We start from the raw sequence: 14432 nt of genomic DNA on the forward strand, positions 1-14432 counted from the left end.
AATATGGACACCAAAACAACCACAACCACCACCACAACAACAATGAAAGTCAGAGAATAAAGAAAATTCTCATAGAAGAGAAGTAATGTTCTAGGACTTAAAACATTTTACAAGAAATAATAAATATATGTCACAACATTCCATCAAATAACTGGGGTACAATAGGCAGGAAGACTGATTAATAAGTCACCATCACAATGCATTCTCTAAGAAGACAGTTGATCTCATCTTTCAAACTTATTAAGAAAATACCAGCCATAGTGAGTGCTCTTTCATGCTTGTATTGCTCTTAAAATGCTTGTGGCTTCTTAAACACATGGTTTTCACTTAATGTATTTTCATTTTGCCGGTCTGGTGGTGTATACTCAGGGTCTGAACACTGTCCTTGGGCTTTCCTCAAAGCCAGTGCTCTACTACCTGAACCACAGCATGATGTCTAGCTTTTCTACGTATAAGGTACCAAGGAATTGAACCTGGGTCTTCATGAATACTAGGCAAACTCCCGGCTCCTTAATGTAGTTGTTTAAACAAATCTTCCCAATCCCAGAGGAAGCTAACTTTGGCCTTAATGGTCTGATGATTTTTTTTTTAAGTTGGTTTTAGGACTTGGACTTGGGGCCTGAATGCTGTCTCTAAGCTCTTTTGTACAGGGATAGCACTCTACCACTGTGAGCCACAGACCAATTGTGATTTTTCTGGTGGAGTCTCAGGGACTTTCCTGCCCTCGCTGGCAGGAACTTTGGTCCTCAGATTTCAGCTTCTTGATTAGCTGAGATTAGAGTAGTAGTAGAGGATTAGCTGGCTGAATTTATCTCTTTAAAGTGTTATTTCCGGATTTCCAGTGTCTTATATGACAGAATATACAAAATTTTCCTATATTGTGGACAGACAGGATCTAGCTGATTTACTCATTATTAATTTAGTGCTTTGAGGATTATTGTTGTTTTGGGTTTTGTTTGTTTATATTTCCCAATACATAGGGCCTTGACAAAAACATATTTTTGTTTGTTTGTTTTGTGCTGGTACTAGAGCTTAAACTCATTGCTTCAGTGTTGGTGTTGTCTTTCAATGTTTTTGCTCAAGGATAATACTTTACCACTTGAGCAGCAGCTTCATTTTCAACTTCTTGGTGATTAGAGGTAAGATTTTCAGAATTATTTTTTCCTGCTAGAGCTGGCTTAGAACCGCAATCCTCAGATCACAGCCTCCTGAGTAGCTAGGATTATAGGCATTAACCACCAATTTCTAGCTCTGAACATTTGTATTATTAATTTTTTGTTATTTTTATAAGGGTGATGTAAAGAAAGACTATTGTTTCATAACTCATAATGTGTACATTACTTTTTGGACAGTGTCTTTCCTTACTTCACTCTTTTCTAGTAAATACAAAATAATTAATTAAATGTTATCAAGTTCTATGACACCTCAGAAAGAACTTAGAACTAGTAATTTTTTTCATATATTTTATTCTAATTCATAGAAGGGTTACATTATATTCAAAACATAGAAGATGCATTACTTCACAAACATTGATAATCTTTCTCATGTTTTGGTCTCCATTTCCCTCCCCCTAACCCTACACCTTCCCTATCCTATTTCAAATAACCAAATAAACATGTATTACAATATATCAGATAACAAGGTAACATACTGTAACAATATGAGATAACCAAGGAACAGCAAAAGAGATGAGAAATAATAGTACATTAAGGACAACCATCACTCATTATATGGCTTTTGTTTCTATATCTGGGAGGTCCTTTCATTTAGTGTCATAACATATGGCCTTACGTATCTAGGTTTTATTCTATTGTAAATCTCTGCTAGCAGAGCCCAAGGTTTCTACTGATTATGACAAATGAGGGAGACTATTGGGCCTATGTTCCTTTGAGACTGGCTTACTTCACTTAATATGATATTTTAAGTCTTTCCATTTCCTTACAAATAGGGCAATGTATAAATACCACATTGTGTATAAATACCACATCTTGTTGATCCACTCATCAACTGAGGGACATCTGGGTTGGTTCCATATCTTTGCTATTGTAAATAGTGCTGCAATGAATATCTTTGAGCTAGTGGATTTAGTATGCCCCTGTTTCTGGACGGTTGGGTAAATGCCTAGTAGTGGAATTGCTGGGTCATAGGGGAGCTCTATGTTTAGTCTTTTGAGGAACTGCCATACTACTTTCCATAGTGGTTGAATGAGTTTACACTCTAACCAACAGTGTAGAAGTGATCCCTCCTGGCCACATGCCTGCCAGCATCTGAAACTAGTCAATGTTTGATCCAAGTGAGGCTTTTCTATCTGATACCTGAGTCTAAACACATTAACTATAGAAATCTGTTTTAAAAAGAATTAATTAACTTGATTATTTTTGGTTTCTTGCCTATTGAACCTATTGAACGCAAAATCTATGTAGTTAATCCTGATTCACACAGCCTTATTTGCTGGAGTCTCTTCAGAGTCCAGAACAAGGACCATCTCTCTACTCTCTGAAGGAAGAGTAGAGAGTAGAAAGAATCTTTGTAAATTTTAAAATACTACAATCACCTCTACTTGTGTGAAAGCATACCACATATGTCTTGGTTGATTCTGAGTTTGTGGTTCTAAATTTCTCGAAGTCATGTGATTTTATTTCTGCCATTTTAAATATCTCCAAAGTTCCTAGGGCCTGTATTCTAGTCCGCAGGTATCTGACCTAATTTTCTACAAGCACTCGACCCCCTCAGCCTCTGGATATTTGTCTACTCCCATTGAAGATTCACTCCACCCCTCTGCTCAGTGTAGCTTTACTTAGCCTTTTATACTCATTTAAATAATCCCAAACCCTCGTGTTTTTGTGTTGTCCTAACACCTCACATTGCCCTTTATCCTACTGTGCTTTATGCAATGTGTTTTCATGGGCTTGCCTCTGGTGCTCTTCCATATGACTTGTCAAGTCATTCTGTAGAACCCAGCACATTTCCAACAAGGGAGATGATGAACATGTGTCTGTTGGACCTAAGGGATATAGGAGATAAATTTTTCATTCAATGATGCTATTCTACACTTAACACTTCTTATCTGAATGTCATATGGTAAATCTATTCACTTCATATTCTTCATATGTGGCATTTAGACATTTTTTCCCCTAAGGACTTTTAAATCTACTGGTTGAGTAGTGATCCATGTGCATTGACTATTTCACCTTTTCTGGGCTGAACATGTAAAGATTAGGAGGCCTTCGTGCTTTCTAGGAAAAAATCCTTACAGCAAGAAAACGGAAATGTCCATTTTTCATCAAATGCTTAAGGTAGATATAAAGTTCATGCAGTTCTGAAATCCAAAAGATGCCCTATGTGGAAGGTTATACCTGAATCTGGCACCCAGTTTGTTGAAAGTTTTATTTAAAGGGGATTTCAAGTTTTTTTTCACATGTTTTTGCTGTATTTCCTTATTCCCTAGTACATTAATTTGCATCAATTATTTGCTATAGTTAAGCCATCCTTTAGTATCTCTCTTTCAATGTAAGACTTATTTTGGCTTTCTCCTATGTACAGATGAGTTTAATCCTTATTGGTACTCAGCATTCTGAAATCAACACTGTAAAAATAAATGTACTCTAAATTCTCTTTTAGATACAGTGGTAATACATTAATACTTCAAAAATTAATATTTACATATGAAATATGTACATAAAATATAATCTGTTCTTCAGTACAGATACTGCTACAGCATTAGAAAAGTTATTAGAAAATAATAGATATTTTTATTTGATTGGGGCATGAGAAAATGGATGAGAAGAATGATAGTTATAGGACAACCATGGAGGACAGGCTTCAAAAAGGAAAGGAGAAGTTCTGCCCCAAGGATGACCCTTGGAAATCAAATGTCTACCTTTTAGGTGTTTATAGACCCTCACTTGTAATAATTAGTGTATGTCTAAGATTTTCCTAGCAGAGGATTCCAATAGCCCAAAAGTTTTGTGCATATGGCCATATAGGATGAACCTATGCTAAATGAACTCCAGGATATGGAGTTCATATTTGTGGTTGTTGTTGTTAAATGCGCTATGTGAAGCTATTTCTTTCCTCTTTTTTTCCCCCTTATTGTTTATACTGTTGTTACTGTATCTGACTTTGGTACCTGGTGTATTGCATATACACTTATTTGTTTATTTGAATTAGAAAAGGGAAGAAAAAAAAACAAGATGATGAAATAAAGACAAATGGTGAATCAATGTAACAGCCTTAATCATACACAAAACACACAATATGTTGACAGTGAACATTACAATTGGGAGGGTTGGGGGTGGAAGGGAAGTGGAAGAAAAACATGGGAAGTGGCAACAATGTTCAAGAAGTAATGTACTCACTACTTTACAAATGTAACTGTAACCCCTCTATACATCCCCCTGAGAATAAAATAAAATTAAAAACAAAAACCAAAACAGACTATCAAACAAACAAACAAAAAGATGGTAGTAAATTTAGTAATGGCCTGCATTCACATTGTTAAGATTCCTGAATGTGAAACATGAGAATTTGAACTTCATTTTAGAATTCAGTTCTGTTCTACCAGAAAAGGCAAAGCAATCTTGAAATTTAAAAATCTTCTCTAAGGTAATACTTTAAGTTGTATGTTATAAAAAGAAATATTAATCACATCCCTAAAACATTGATTTCATAAATTTTGAAACAAATGGTCTTACAGAAATGTAAACAATTATACTCATTCAATGACACCTTTAGACATCCATTGTCTACTGAAGAGTCAAACAGGCAATTAGATAATTATTTGGCAAATTAAACAACAGACTTAATATCTACAGTGTTCACAGTTATTTGGGAAGGAACTCCTAAAAGAGTTATTGTGGAATTAACATTGATGTTTTAAAACATGACACTTTGGGAAATGTCAGAGAATTTGTGCAGGTTGACTAAAGTTAAAAACAACAACAACAAAAAAAAACAGGGAGAATTAGAGTTGAGTGAAGGTAATATAGCAATGCTGGGCTTTGATAATCATAAAAACACAATACATTTTGCTATAAATAGACACCTGAGTACTTACTATGGAGTAGTTTCCAGAAACTCTGGAGTGAAAGAATCCTGACCGTTAGTTCTTACAAGTTCTTTCAGGAACATTCAGGATTACACAGATAGGGAGAGACAAGAACCCAGTGGAGGCTACAGCATCTCCTTTTTGCGGAGACCTTGGGGAAAGTGGAAACCATCAAGGGTACTGAAGTGAATGGTTCTAAAAAAGCCAAGACCTTGATGACCCTGGTACAGAGTTGAGAATGAAGGTAGCTCAATTCCTTGGAATGAGATGGATAATAATAACTCATGTAGATGCTGTACAGCCCTGAATGGATTGGGAGTATTATGAAAGAGCCTACAGTAATTTCAGGGCTCCACTTCTCACAGTCTTACATAGAGAATTCTGTATTCTCCACCCTGTGGATAAGACCTACTATGGCATAAGATGGCCCTGCCAGTCCAGAGTCTGTCTAGCTTAGAGGTTGTATCAATCTGCCAATACCGATAACTTGGGTGTTTTTTCTGTTTCCCCTGGTGTCTTACTTTTAAGTTCAGATAAATTTTGCCTGTACTTCAATTTTTCCTGCTTCATAATTATCTACCTGATGGAACTCCTCTTTGGAGAAGTTTGTTACTCTCATTTTTCAAGTAGTTTAGCTCCTGTAATAACTTCCTCAACTTCTGCCCCTATTTTTTAGATCCTTTTTTCAATTTTCTTTTCCAGATTGAGACAACATGCCTGAAGAGACCAAGACCCCTAGAAAAGTTTCTAACCAAGGTCTAAGATCTAGACATTGCTTACAAAATGCATTTTCTTTACTATTATTGTTATGTTTTAATTATTTACTGATCATTAAGTATCAGGATACTGATATGTGCTAAATTGTTTTCTGTATAAAAAAAAAAACAACAGAATATTTGGCCCTCTCTGTGATATAGGAAATTTGTTATCTCCAAGCCAATTCAAATGAACAGATAAAGATAGTCCAGTTAACGAAGAAAGGAAGTAAAGGTTTATTAATTTCTCCAGACAAAATGGATTCCTTTAGGGTGGTTTTTATAGCTTAGTCGTTTTCACACCATAAAAAAATGGGCTCCTTATGAGCTGCTGGTTCAAATGCTGTAGCAGAGGCGGGGGTGGGGGAGGCCTTAGAGGTAAATAGTTCAGGGTCCTCAAGTTTATATTTCCCAAAGTGCGAGTGTCAATGACATTTTGAGGTTGTTTAATACACATTTTTCTAATGTATTCATTAGCTTTTCCTCCATTCTGATAGAGGACGGATAGATGAAACAGCCAAGAAATTAAAAACTGAAAATGGAAACAGGAAATTAAATTGAAAGCTAGCTTCCCAACCTTCTGTCTGCTAACTACCCTTTTAAACTCCTGGAATGCATAGAGAGACATTGAATGAAAGAAGAGGGAGATATAAGAAAGAAGGGAGGAAAATATAAAATTAATTTTAAATTGTAAAAGCAGGGACCAGGGGTGTGGCCTAATGGTAGAGTGCTTGCCTAGCATGCATGAAGCGCTGGGTTTGATTCCTGGGTACCACAGAAAAAACAGGAAATGACACTGTAGCTCAAGTGGTAGAGTGCTATCATTGGGAAATCTCAAGGACAGTGCCTAGGCCCTGAATTCAAGCCCCAGGACTGGCCAACAAAAATGTAAATGCTTATGAAATTTAGACTGGTTACTTGGGCTGAAACTATCATTCACAGTCTATTTAGGTGTTTTTGTCCTTATACTTACTAGAGAATCAAACATTTTCACCATGTGTTTTAGTCAGTTTTATGTTATTATAGTGGAATACCACAGGCTAGGAAAATTATAAAGAACAAAGGTTTACTTCCTTAAATATAGGGATCAAAACTCCACCAGTTACAAGTTACAAAGGAGATGAATTATAATTTATTTTTTTTATTTTAATGGATTGAGGGGTTACAGTTATATTTGCCAGATAGAAGGTGCATTACTTCTCACACATTGATACCCCTTCTCATGTTTTTGTTCCCATTTCCCTCCCCCATCCTCTCCTCTCATTTTTTTCCTCCTATTTCAAATAAGCAAACCAACATATCTATACCTCTCTCTCTCTCTCTATATATATATATGTATACATATATATATATATATATATATATATATAATATAGCATACCAGGTAACAAAGTCAGATACTGTAACAATATGAGATTAACCAAAGGGCAACACAAGAGAAGAGAAAAAAAACCTAGTACATTAGAAACAACATTCACTCTTAATTTTGCTCTTAAAGAAGGATGGTAATGCTGAGCTCTGTAGCCACAGTTTTCTGAGATCGCTTTTTGTCATGGCCCAGAAGGGTTAAATAAGAGAGTCCAAAATTGTTCTTTTGGTAAAGGATTTTTAATATACATATATATTCCTGGGAAGATGGAACATCTGGCAAAATGAACAGATCAGCAGCTGGGGAGATGTCTTGTGCATCCCAGCAAAGTGGTGGCATCACTTCCTGAGGTGGAGCAAGCACACTACTTTGGTTCTTTTATTCTTCTTAGACTCAGTAATGCTAGAGGAATCTCCACTTCATAACTTCATCTTAATCTAATCCCTAAGACTATCTAAAGGCACTTCCTCCAAATCACTAACATTTGACTTAGAGAGAGAGAGAGAGAGAGAGAGAGAGAGAGAGAGAGAGAGAGAGAGAGAGAGAGAGAGAGAGAGAGAGACTTGGGCTTAAATTCACTGTCTCAGAGCTTTTTTGATAAAGGCTTATGCTTTACCACTTGAACCATGTCTTTACTTCTGGATTTTGGGTGGTTAATCAGAGATAAGAACCTCATGGACTTCCCTTCCCAGGCTGGCGAGCTTCATACCACAATCCTCAGATCTGACCCTCCTGAGTAGTTAAGATAACAAGTATGAGCCACGGAGGAGACAATCAGATCATAGCACCATGACTAGGATAAACACTGCTAGAGACATATGACCTGTGTTGAACATTTCATTTCTTTATACTAAACTCTAATTCCTGGAGACCCTTACCTATGTAATTACAAGCCTAGAACATGAAGGACAGCACACAGACAAAATTTATTACTAGTTCTTTCTTTTTTTACAATAATGTTCTTTACCCACCGGTCTTCACTTTGGCTCTTACCTGCCTTAGGTACTGAGGTACAAATATTTAATTTGCTGTAAAATTGCTTATTTAAAAAGCTTAACTGATCATCTTCTTCAGTAATACAGATACTAATGTATATTTTGTGTTTATAAGATTTCTGTCATATTTTCTATTTTCCTCTCATTCACACTCACCAGCAAACTGAAGATGTGGGGAATAAGAACTTGAAAGGAACTCCCTGTTGGATGGTGGGGCCTCAAGTTGATATGCTGAGACAAGCAAAGCCTAATTAGATTTTTAAATCAAGATTTAAACTTCACAAACTAAGCTGTGTGGTCAAAAGACCATGACTGATGGAAAAGAGCCAGTGGTCCAGAGAGAAAAGATACAACCTCATTTATAATTTGGCAGGAAAATCTCCTCTGGCCTTGAGGAGTTCCAGAGGACAGAGGGCTGAGAAGCTGGCTTGTTCAGCCAGAGCAACAGTAGGCCACTAAATGTTCCTGGCTGACAGTCCACCATCAGGAAATCACTTGGGCCAAGTACCACTGGAAAGATTCTAATTATCATAGAAGACTCCAAAGAGCTTCTTTTCCATTGACACCCATTGTCAAGATGAGAAACAGAGAAGGAACGGCTCCTCAGTCTAGGTTGTTTCTGAGAAACCTCAAAGGGATCTGGCTAGCTGTGACAGCATTATGGAATTCTAAAGAGTGTTACTCCAGGAGAGTTTAGTTGTGTTCATGAAGGTACATGATCCCAAAGGTCACCCACATCTCTGAACACAGCCTCCATTTGAAACTTCCCAACATCTACGAACATCTTGAATATGATCCCCTACAAGTACAGGAGCACCTTCTGAAAAGCCAGATGCATCAGAGGATAACACTGACATCTAAAGAAGTCATCTCTGACCAATTGAAACTTGTATTTTGGCAAGGAGGTAACCCAAGACACATAATATAATTTTATAGTGAATTAGATCTGCATTTTATAAATCTTCTCAGAGTAAAGTTTTAAGCTTTCCTTTCTCTCTCTGTCTCTCTCTGTCTCTCTCTGTCTCTCTCTGTCTCTCTCTGTCTCCCTCCCTCCCTCCCTCCCTCCCTCCCTCCCTCCCTCCCTCCCTCCCTCCCTCCCTCCCTCCCTCCCTCCCTCCCTCCCTCCCTCTCTCTCTCTCTCTCTCTCTCTCTCTCTCTCTCTCTCTCTCTCTCTCTCTCTCTCTCTCTCTCTCTCTCTCTCTCTCCCCCTCTCTCTCTCTCTCTCTTTGACAGTTCTGGGTGTTGTCCCTGAGCTTCTGCTTGCTCAAGGCTAGTGCTCTACCACTTGAGCCACAGCTCTATTTCTGTCTTTTCTTTTCCTTCCTTCCCTTCTTCCTTCCTTTCATTTTTCCTTTCTTTCTTCTCTCTCCCATTCTTTCTTTCTGTAAGAATTTATTGGAGATAAGACTCTCACAGACTGCCCTGCCTAGGCTCGCTTTGAACTGCAATCTTCAGATCTGAGTCTCTTGAGTAGTTAGGATTGAAGGCATAAACCACCAGCACTGAACTGTTAAGCTTCCTCTCCTCTGTGTGTGTGTGTGTGTGTGTGTGTGTGTGTGTGTGTGTGTGTGTGTGTGTGTGTGCGCGCGCGCGCGCGCGCGCGTGTATGTGCGCATGTGTGTGTGTTCTGATGCAGTAAAACCTAGGATAACATCCTTTCCATATGAAGATTAAACAAGGTTTTGCCTTTAGGATGATATGTGAATTTTGCATGCTTTTGTCAGATGTTTATTAGTTATATGTATTATATTTGTCAGTTGTCCATTTTATTATTTAGTGGTAAATGTGTGTATGGCAGCTGCCATAGTTGATATAAGTTGACTACATGAAAAATGTTTCATTCCTAAAAAGTAGCCTTTGGATGCATGCAGCTTTTTCTCTATGTTTCTCTGATTCCTCTAATTATGTTACATTGAATGTAATGCCAAGTGGTCTAACATTTGTTTTTTCCTCTTTTTTTCTTTTGTTTTTCTTTTTGGCAGCACTAGGGTTTAAACTCAAGGCCTCCTTGGCCATTAGACAGCTAGCTCTACCACTGGAGCCATGCTTCCACCCTGGCTTTGTGATGAATATTTTAGTGATTTTATTTCATTAAAAGTTTGAAAAGAGAAAATGGAAAATGAGAGAAAATGGAAAAGGAGAGAAAAAAATGAAAGATCTCTTTAAATGACAAATGACACTGTGTAAATGAAACACAACTGCAAGTTATAATCATTTACAAAGATGGTATTCAAAGTTGGCTGTGAGTGGCTCAAGTATGCGTGCTGTGTTTAGAGTCTGCACAACAGAAGGGATTGTAATGTGCTTGCCATGCATACTGTTAACTTTAATATTTATTTCTTTTATTTAGATATATTAACATGAACAAAACTGTTGTCATGAAATGAAGGTAGAAATAAATCCCTGAACAAATTAAACCATAAAGACACAGCATTTTACTTCTTAATATTCTACTAATAGTCAAAGGAAGTTGAGGAGAGAAACCATTTCCTAAAATTTCTAGTCTAGAAAGAAGCAACAGATTTCTTCTTTCAGGTTTCAAAACAGACATAGGGATTTTGTGATGCTCAGATATAACTCACTAAGGCACTTTATCTGTAGCAGCAAATATGCAACTGTAAGAACATGTTTGAAGTTAGTAATCAGATGTAAATTTTAATAGTACAAGCTGGGAACAGAAGCCTTACTCTGATTGGTGACTCTTATCTGTAAGATGGAGGGGAAAGCTGAGAGAGAGTGACTCCAAGTTTCAGTGGATGTAAATTACAAGCCAGGTAACTGTGTCCCAGTTCTCTGATAAGGAGAGTGAGACCACTAGATAAGAAAGAGAGAAGGCAGATAAGGAAGTATAAGGAAGAATAGAAAAGAGAGGAAAAATGAAACCACCTTAATGGATGTCTTATGTGTAAATATCTTGCCATTTAATTCCCCAGAAAGGAAAAACATAGGAATAATGAACTCAGACAAAAGACACAAATAAGTAGCAGGAAATACAGGTTTTAATTCCAGTGTTTCTATTAGCTATCAGTGTGTTCTTGTATTGACTTTCTATTTACTTCTGCTTCAGTGGCCTCTTAGGCAAAGGGAGTTCAAATAAAATAATCTCTAAACCTTTTATATTTGTAAATGTATGCATCTAGTTCTTTCAAAATTCAGGTAATTGTGCAGAAAAAGTCTTTTTGTTTTTTCTAGCTCTTTCCGTGGCTAGTCTATTTTATCCAACACTCCTTGGTAGCCTATTTAGTCCAGATACTTCTTAGTAAGTCCCAAAAATAACAAAGGCGATTAAGGTTGAGGCCCCATTATACTATGGCTATATGTTTAATGAAACACAGTTCTTCATGATAGAAGAGACTTAATATTTTCTATTCAGTGATGTATAGTTCTGTAAAGAAAAATCTGTCTGTGATCTGTCCTTAAGATTTTAACTGCCCCATGAGATGACTTGTTTGTGTATTCCTTTATAAAAGAGAAGCACATGAGGTTTTGAGATTGCAACCTAAGATCTAGTAGTTGCCCACCAAAATTGAAGGATTTATCTACATTATTTTTTCCCATTTGAGGTTGGAAAACTGGATACAAACAGTACAAGAGCGAGGACTCAATATTTGCATACCCAATGTTATGGACATGGTATTGGAAATATAAACACAACGATATAGACATTAAAATTTATGACTCTATAGACATAATGTTTTGTTACATAGATTAATATGTATCTATGACATACAAGACATACAAACCCTCAGCCTAATTTTAATTATGCTCTAAAATCTAAGTGCCAGTGATTGTATATAGCGATTCCCTTCTTGAATACTTATTTGTTAAACACGTCATTTGAAATATGATGTAAAAATCAATGTTAATAAATTCTTTAATTAAAAAAAAACTAATGAGGAGCTGGGAGTTTGGCCTAGTGTTAGAGTGCTTGCCTAGCATGCATAAAAACCCAGGTTCAATTCTTCGGTACCATAGAAAAAGCCAGAAATGGTGCTGTAGCTCAAGTGGCAGAGCTCTAGCATTGAGAAAGTCCAAGGACAGTGCTGAGGCCCTGAGTTCAAGGACTAGGAACTGGAAAAACAAAACAAACCAAAAAAAACCCGAATGATATAGTCTTCTGAATCAAGCTACAAAAACATGATAAATTTAGCAGCAAAAGTGGATTCTATAATTAGACAGTCAATTAAGCTGCCAAAGCTGGACCAAAATAGTAGGGCACTGAGTCCTTGGATTTCTGAAATAAGGACCCCTTCAAAGTTAATTATTCTAATCTCATTTCATGAATGAGAAAATTGATGTTCAAAGAAATTATGTGAGGGGATGAAGGTTACCCAATGTGCTATCCAGAGTAAGAGATGTTTGTCCTTTTCTATGACAGAAAGTATTTTGTACAGGTTATTCAATACTATGTCAATATACATAATAATGTAAGTTTGATATAAAGTAAGATATTAAAATGATCAATACTGAGCAGAGGAAGTTGAATGTACAAAAGTTATCCATACTAAAAATCTTCTCTGAGACATTTAAGAAGGAATAGTTTCTCTGATACTTCATCAAGATTGGTTCCTGGATAAGTATAGAGACTGCCAATAGAGACAGAGGATGAGCTTCGAAATTGAGATTTTATTAAAACAGATTTAATAAATATATGCAATTTCTAATGCTCCTTAGAGACTCTGGAAATTTACTTGTTTCTCAATTCATACATTTTCCTCTCTGAAATCTAAAACCATTCTGGAGAAAAAAGTCAAAAATGGCACAAATTGGGCCAGGAGTTTGGCCTAGTGGTAGAATGCTTGCCTAGCATGCACAAAGGCCTGGGTTTGATTCCTCGGTACCACATACATAGAAAAAGCTGGAAGTGGTGAAGTGGCTCAAGTGGCAGAGTGCTAACCCTGAGAAAAGCCCAAGGACAGTGCTCAGGTCCCGCAAAAAAAAAAAAAAGGCACAAATTCACTTTATTCAAATGTTGATTCACAATATTTTAATGTTAATTGTTCTCAGAAGACCTACTGAGTAATGTATATAAAAAGCTTCGAGGGGGCCAGGAATTTGGCCTACTGGTAGAGTGTTTCCCTAGCATGAATTAAGGCCTGGGCTCAATTCCTCGGTAACACATACATAGGAAAAGCTAGAAGTGGTGCCGTGGCTCAAGTGGTAGAGCTCTATCTAGTCTTGACAAAGTCCAAGGACAGTGCCCAGGCCCCGAGCTCAAGCCCAGGACTGGCAAAAAGAAATGGTTTGAGATATAGGAATGTAATCTACCACTATTCATGACTCAAAGTTGTTTTATACTAATCTTTTTCATTCATTATATTTCTTTTGAAAGCCTTTTTTTCGCTCTTGTACTCTTTGGATTTAATAGCCGCATATTAAGGATACCATGCGCCTTTTGTTCCTTAGGTCTTGACTTGTCTCACTCAACATGATTCGCTCTAGATTCATCCACTTCCCTGTGAATGCCATTATTTTATCTTGTCTGTTGGCTATGTAGAATTCCATTGTGCATATATACCACATTTTCTGTATCCATTCATCTGCAGTAGGGCATCTGAGTTGTTTCCATCGCCTGGCTATCGTGAATAGTGCAGAGATGAACATAGGTAGCAGGTGTCTTTATAATATCCTGGGTCATGCTGTTCAGGATAGATGCCCAGAAGTGGTATGGCGGGATCATACGGAAGGTCTATTTTCAGTTCTTTAAGGAACCTCCACACTGCTTTCCAGAGTGGCTGAACTAGTCTACATTCCCACCAGCAGTGTAGTAGGGTTCCTTTTTCTCCACAACCCCGCCAGTAACTGTCATTGTCTGAGTTCAAAATCTTGGCCATACTTGTTGGGGTAAGGTGGTATCTTAGGGTTGTTTTTATTTGCATTTCCTTTATGCCATAGATGGTGAACATTTTCTCATATGCTTTTCTGCCATTTTAATCTCTTCTTCTGATAAGTCTCTCTAACATTTTAGAGAAAGTTAAATTCTGACACTTGTTCTATATCAAAACATTTGATTTAAGAGAGAAATTAATTCCTAGGGAAAATCTTTTGGGATAATTTAAGAAATGCAAAAAATGGAAAAAAGAAGAGTAATTCACTGGTAATAGCACAGTTCTTATGAACTTTTCATCATATAGTTTTAATTGTATAAATAAGTGCTGTTAATTTTTAAACTTTTGTTTTGAAGATGGCATCTTTTGTTTATATAGTGATACAGTCAGTGTACGATTGTGATCTGTGATTTATCAGCGATAAGTAAAAAGTAATGT

Source organism: Megascapheus bottae, chromosome 3 (genome assembly GCF_031878675.1).
Source record: "Megascapheus bottae isolate mThoBot1 chromosome 3, mThoBot2.hap1, whole genome shotgun sequence".
Classification (NCBI taxonomy): Eukaryota; Metazoa; Chordata; class Mammalia; order Rodentia; family Geomyidae; genus Megascapheus; species Megascapheus bottae.